The 7138-nt window shown below is 38.2% G+C and overlaps 1 pseudogene; it reads right to left on the reverse strand.

Annotated features, from left to right (window-relative positions):
* Nucleotides 1–3646: 3646 nt before the first annotated feature.
* Nucleotides 3647–5109, reverse strand: LOC137767603 (heterogeneous nuclear ribonucleoprotein C pseudogene; annotated as a pseudogene).
* Between the last annotated feature and the right edge of the window lie 2029 nt (nt 5110–7138).

Below are 7138 nucleotides of genomic sequence, written 5' to 3' on the forward strand. Positions count from 1 at the left end.
AAAACAATGTTATAGGAACTTGCCCCTGCCTTTGTACACAAGTACGAGTCCCTAAATCATATTACAATATTATCAACTTCAACAAGTATACAAAATGGCTCTAGCTAAGCTTTAAGGCTAAGTAAATGTGAGCTACTTTTCATTTTAAATTTCATCCAGTAAATTATTACAAAATATGGACCACAGAATTGTGGAATTTTTATGATTTTTCTCATTTGCTCAGTTTTGTTCTGGGGCCACTCATATTTCTAAGGAATGGCAGAATTTGGAATTCCAGTCCTTCTGTAAACAATTAAGGGGAATGAATGTGGAGTAAAGAGAGGCCAGAGGAAGGATACAGAAGTGACTAATGAAATAAGGGGCTTGTACCGGAAGGAATGGAATCGAAGAACAGAGACAGGCTCACCACCTACAGAAAAATAGCCATTCCGCTGCTCAATCTGAAGGTCTATTATACCATCAAAATGAATACTCTCAGTTCTTCCTTTAGTCTCTACAACTTATGGTATATACATTCACTTGCAGTAGAGGAAATGGCTCAAGTTCATGAAGGGTCTGGTACAGAGAGGCAAATTTATTTTATCACAAGTTCTAGCTTCAGTGACTTGGTAGTGACAGTCTGACATATTTTGTTGAGAAGAGTGTTGAAGTAATGTCCAGACTTACCATAAATGAGTACTGTGACTGATTAACAATATTTGCATGAGTGAGGGAAGGGGGAGAGGTGTTATGCATGAAGGTATTTATTATCCTTGGTACACTGTACCATGTTAGCAGTTTTAGTACCTGGGAGAAAACACTCAATGAGCAAAGTCCACTGAGAAGATACACTTGATTTTGTTATTTCCTGTGGTATTTAAATATAGCTCCCCTTAATATGTTTCAACACTTGCTAAGAATTTAGAGAGGTTGAAATAAAATTTACTTATTTAATTTCCAAACCCTGAGGTAAAAAAAATTTTAAATGCATTTACTTATCCCTAAAAATCACTTGGTTTCATTTTCTTTCATAAAGATACTAAAAAGCAGGGCTTCCCTGGTGGCACAGTGGTTAAGAATCCGCCTGCCAATGCAGGGGACATGGGTTCGAGCCATGGTCCGGGAAGATCCCACATGCCGCAGAGCAACTAAGCCCGTGCGCCACAACTACTGAGCCTGTGCTCTAGAGCCCGCGAGCTACAACTACTGAGCCCGAGTGCCCCAACTACTGAAGCCCAAGCGCGAAGAGCCTGTGCTCTGCAACAAGAGAAGCCACCGCAATGAGAAGCCCGTGCACCGCAAGGAAGAGTAGCCCCCGCTCACTGCAACTAGAGAAAGCTCGCACGCAGCAGCGAAGACCCAGTGCAGCCAAAGATGATTAAATACATATAAAGAGAAATAGTGAAAAGCAGCCTGTAGGGGAAAAGCATTTGGTACAGCCACCCTGTTTTATACATATTCACAAATACATTCGTGACAAAGTACGCACGATGAATGATTTTACTTAGTTTCATTTTTTTCAAAGGAAGAATCTTTATTTCCACATAATTAAATCTAATGACTTTTAATCACAATCCTCCTAAATATCAAAGAATTGCCTGCTCCTTGAAGGTTCTTGAACTTTTTGAAATTGCCTTTTTAAAAAGGATCATAGGGTGGCTGCTGGAAGGTCTTCTTCTCGATTTACAACTCAGGCATAGATTTAAGGAGAGTGTAATTACCAGATACAATCCCTAAACAGAATTGCATTGCTTCCTGGGTGCCACAAGCTTGTTGCAGACTGACCTTCATCGGGAACAAATAACAGTGCAGCTCTGTGTCCTTGTTAGGTTTCAGCAGGATTTGAAACATTTTTCTTCTTCTAGGCAAAAATGGGATAAAGAAAGCTGGTGTTGCTTGTCCTTTGATAACTTTCCTCCACTTGGCCAGAGGACCAGAAATCCCAGTTATCATTGCTTTTCCTTAAAAACAAAACACAACTTATTAAAAGAGCAATTCTGAAAGATCCACAATAAATCACTTGTTTTGAAAATTGAACCAGTCCAACAGCCTCTAAAGCAACCACCTACTTGTTCTTTTCTGAAGAAAACAAAAATCATTTATTGTCCATGAGGTCACAGTGAGAGACTGACCATGGAAAACCCTAAATCAGGAAATAGGGTCTCCTTTCCCAGGTTAGTTCACATTCCAGAAATAATCAAGTCTAATTCCTATACTTCACTCTGCCAAATAACATTTCTTCACTGACATTTTTTCCCCTTACCAATCATTACGTATACAGTAGTCCCTCTTATCTGTGGGGGGTACATTTCCCCGGTGGATGCCTGAAACTGTGGCTAGTACTGACCCTATCTATACTACGTTTTTCCCTACTTATGATAAAACTTAATTCATAAATTAGGCATAGTGAAAGATTAACAACAATAATAAAATAGAACAATTATGATAATATACTGTAATAAAAGTTGTGTGAATGTGGTTTCTCTCTCTCAAAATATCTTTTCCATCTTAATTAAACACTTATCATGCATTGTGACTGTAACTTTTGCAGTTTGAGGTAGGACAGCAAAACTAGCATGCATTTCTTTTTCCTTCTTCACAATTACCTTAGATCTTAGCAACCTCAGCATATGATTTTCTTTTTCTTTCCTATAAAGTAGGGAGCTTTTACCCTTTTACTTAAAGGAAGCATTTTACCGCTTCTCTTTGGCATATCCAAATTGCCAGAATCACTGTTCTTGTGCTTTGGAGCCATTATTAAGTAAAATAAATGTAACCTGAACACAAGCACTGCGATGCCATGACAGTTGAGCTGATAACCTAGATGGCTACTAAGTAACTAAAGGGTGGGATCCGGTGGACAAAGGGATGATTCATATCCAGGGTGGGATGGAGTAGGAGGGCATGAGCTTTCATTATGCTATTCAGAATGGCAAAACATCTTAAACTTAGGAATTGCTTTTTTTGGGGGGAAGAAAATACAGGTTTTATTCTCCAGTTGTTTCACTTTTCCTAAAATCTTGACATGTTTGAGCCTCTTTCTATTTAAGAATGAAACAGTTCAGCACACAGCAAAAAAGATCTCAAAAAAGGTGTCAGTTGGACCAAAGCATTGAAGAAAAGGCTTAATGCAGTTCCCAAACTTTTTCATTAGGATCTAAAAGCCATTTTTGCAAAAGAATCTCCACTTCACATCAAAGTTACTTGTCTCCTTAATTCAACACCCACGCCAATGAAACATAATTTGAGTAGTGTATGTTGGTATGCATAATAATTATGACTCAAAGAAAAATATATCTAGTATATTTTAGGGGTTTTGTTTTTAGGAGGCCGCTGTGAAACAAAGAATTTGAAGTAAACAATTACAAAATACAAAAATAAAAAAAAAGGGTGTTTATTTTTTCTCCAAATTCCTGGTTTAATAAGACCTGGTTTATTTTGAGAAAAAAAGGTCCCAAACATCAGGCTGTTCACAAAAAAACCCACAGTATCAACTTTAGCAAACAAATCTTAAGACTATTACACTAATTATTTTTCTAGAGGATGCATCTGACATGCCAACTCTCATTCACAAAAATACATTGTTACATTTGTGTTGAACAGCCACACACAGCACTCTTATGTGGGGTATAACATGCATACCTCTAATTCAAAGCTGCTCTCATGTGCTACTCAACTTATGAGATTGCCTTTGTAGTTAGGGAAGCAACTACTGAACTCATGTATGAATGGAAAGAACTGTACTCCCTGCATAACAAGAGATTATTTTGGAGACAGTTGATAAAAACCATACATCCTTTTTATTGTTAAGTCATAAAGAGGTATCCAAATTAAAAGCAAAAATTACAGGGTAAGACTCAGCATAACTACTAGGAGCATCAAAGGAAGTGAAAATGGGACTAGGCTCAGGGCAATATGAATTAATGAACATGGGAAGGACAAGGATAGGGAGAACAGTGAGCATGTGCTGAAGATACTAGAGGAGAGAATCTGGTGAAAATTTTGATCTTACAAAAGCACCTAGGTAAAGAAATAATGGGGCAAGATTTCTAAACCCCACTATGTGCTTAAGAGTCATCTTCGACATTGGCACTGTCTCTGTCATCCTCTTCTTCCTCAGCCTCTTTTTCATCATCCTTGGTCAACTCCAGCTGGTCATCCCCCGGATCTTCATTATCATCATCATCCAGTAGGTGCCCCTCCTCAGCAGAGTCATCTGCACCCCCCTCAGACTCCATCTTCACCTTAGTCTCATCTTTCTTCAGGGAGCTGCTGCTCTCCTCCTCTACTGACTTATCATTCTTCATCTCTACTCCTTGTTTGCTCTGTTCCTTTTTGATTTTTTCCAGGCTTTCCAGTAGAGAATCCACTTTTTGTTTTATCTGGGTCAACTCCTTCTTAATGGTCTGAAGGTCATCTCCTTTTAACTTTCCAGACTTAGAAGAAGATCCCCGCTGTCCACTCTTAGAATTGAAGCCACATTTGCCCCTTCATGAGGTGTTTCTTGATACATACTGGCGTTTTGAGGGCACTACAGCCCGGGCAGTAGGAGGAGGAGTAGGAACACGTGCTGGGTAACTATACGTCCTATCATAATAATCCCGTTGAAAGTCATAGTCCAAGTTAAAAGGGGAGCTGAGTAGAGGGGACAGAGAAGGGTGTTCTGGTACTGACCCATACATCTCCGCTGCAGATCGTTTCACACCTGCTTTTGCTCGGTTCACTTTGGCTCTGCTGCCAGATTAATATCTAAAACCTGGCAGCAATCATTCTGCCATCCTCTCCTGCCACAGCAGCCCGGGCATTTCTCTCATTAAGATATTGAACGAAGGCAAAGCCTTTATGAACAGAGCAACCCACAATTTTGCCATATTTCAAGAAGATTGCCTCCACATCAGATTTCTTGACCACAAGAGTATTGAGATTCCCAATGAATACACGAGAGTTCATGGAGTGAGGATCTGTCTTGTTGGTAACATTGCTGGCCATTGTCTTTGATGGTAAGGTGCCTCACAAAGCTGAAAAATGTAGCTGAAGATCAAAAAAATCTCACAGGAGCGGGAAGGGAGAAGAGATTCGGTTCTGAATCTCCTACTCCAGGGTTCTACGTGGAGACGCCGACTGCTGCTTGAGGTCGGCAACGCGGCCACAACTGCTCAGTCTTCACCTTTTCACAAAATGGCCCCCAAGTCTCCTCTCAGGAATTGTTTATTTCTGGAATTTTCCATTTAATATTTTCAGACCACTGTTGACCTCAAGTAACTGAAACCATGGAAATCAAAAGCTCAGATAAGGGAGAACTACTGTAATAAGTGTTAGGTTGCTATACGCTTTCCTTTTCTGTGAAAGTGGAGGATTTTGTTATATTCAACATTCTAATTAGTGTTTAGCTGGTGTGGTGGGCAGAAAAATTCTACAAAAATCTGTTGACCAGTGGAATTTTCAGGCCAATGCTTTTTTTTTTTCATTTTAATTGTAATGATGATTTATTTATTTATTTAATTGAAGTGTAGTTGATTTACAATGTTATGTTAATTACTGCTGTACAGAAAAGTGATTCAGTTATACATATATATACATTCTTTTTAAAATATTCTTTTCCATTATGACTTATCCCAGGACACTGAATATAGTTCTCTGTGCCAGACAGTAGGACCTTGTTGTTTATCCATTCTCTATATAAAAGCTTACATCTGCTAACCCCCCAACCTCCCATTCCACCCCTCCCCCAATCCCCTCCCCCTTGGCAACCACCACTCTGTTCTCTATGTCCATGAGTCTGTTTCTGTTCCATAGATAAGTTTGTTTGTGTCATATTTTAGATTCCACATATTTTTAATTAATTTTTTAATTGGAGTATAGTTGATTTACAACGTTTTGTTAGTTTCTGCTGTACAGCAAAGTGAGTCAGTTATACATATACATATTTCCACTCTTTTTTAGATTCTGTTCCCATATAGGTCATTACAGAATAATATTGAATAGAGTTCCCTGTGCTATACAGTAGGTTCTGATTAGTTACCTATTTTATATGTAGTAGTGTGTATATGTCAATCCCTATCTCCCAATTTATCCCTCCCCACCTTTTCCCCTTGGTAATCATAAGTTTGTTTTCTACATCTGTGACTCAATTTCTGTTTTGTAAATAGGTTCATTTGTACCATTTTTTTAGATTCCACATATAAGTGATATCATATGATATTTGTCTTTGTCTGATTTACTTCACTTAGTATGATAATCGCTAGTTGCATCAGTGTTGCTGCAAATGGCATTATTTTGTTCTTTTTTATGGTTGAGTGGTATTCCTTTGTATACATGTACCACATCTTCTTTATCTATTCTTCTGTCAATAGACATTTAGGTTTTTTCTATGTCTTGGCTATTGTGCTGCTATGAACATAGGGGTGCATATATCTTTTTGAATTATAGTTTTGTCCAGATATATGCCCAGGAGTGGGATTGCTGGATCGTACAGTAATTCTATTTTTAGTTTTCTGAGGAACCTCCATACTGTTTTCTATAGTGGTTGCACCAACTTACATTCCCACCAACAGTATAGGAGGGTTCCCTTTTCTGCACATCTTCTCCATCATTTGTTATTCGTAGACTTTTAAAAAATTTATTGAGGTATAGTTGATTTACAATGTTTGTAGACTTTTTAATGATGGCCATTCTGACTGGTGTGAGGTGGTACCTCATTGTAGTTTTGATTTGCATTTCTCTAATAATTAGCAATTTTGAGCATTTTTTCATGTCAGGCCAGCACTTTTAACTGCACACACACAAACACATATACACATATACATATGCTTGCATGCATGTTTGCATATACATGCATATACACAAACCTCTTGATTTCTTCACATCATACAAAAGAGCCAAATAAAATACAATGCCTACTAATATCCAGGCTTCTAACTGCTTTTCTGAGGCAGAAAATGAGGGTAGGTAAGGCATTTGTAGCAATCAGAATAGAGAATGCTAATTTACCTGTCCTTTCTTAATTGAAAACATTCTTGCATACCTCCTTCTCCTGCTTATGCTCCTACCACCACTGCACTGCCATATCATTCCACACATATTAATAAAAGTAATCCACCTTGTTTTTTTTGAATATTTTCACTTCCTTATATAAACACACAGACGTACACACTCTTAA

This window comes from Eschrichtius robustus, chromosome 7 (genome assembly GCF_028021215.1).
Source record: "Eschrichtius robustus isolate mEscRob2 chromosome 7, mEscRob2.pri, whole genome shotgun sequence".
In the NCBI taxonomy this organism is placed as follows: domain Eukaryota; kingdom Metazoa; phylum Chordata; class Mammalia; order Artiodactyla; family Eschrichtiidae; genus Eschrichtius; species Eschrichtius robustus.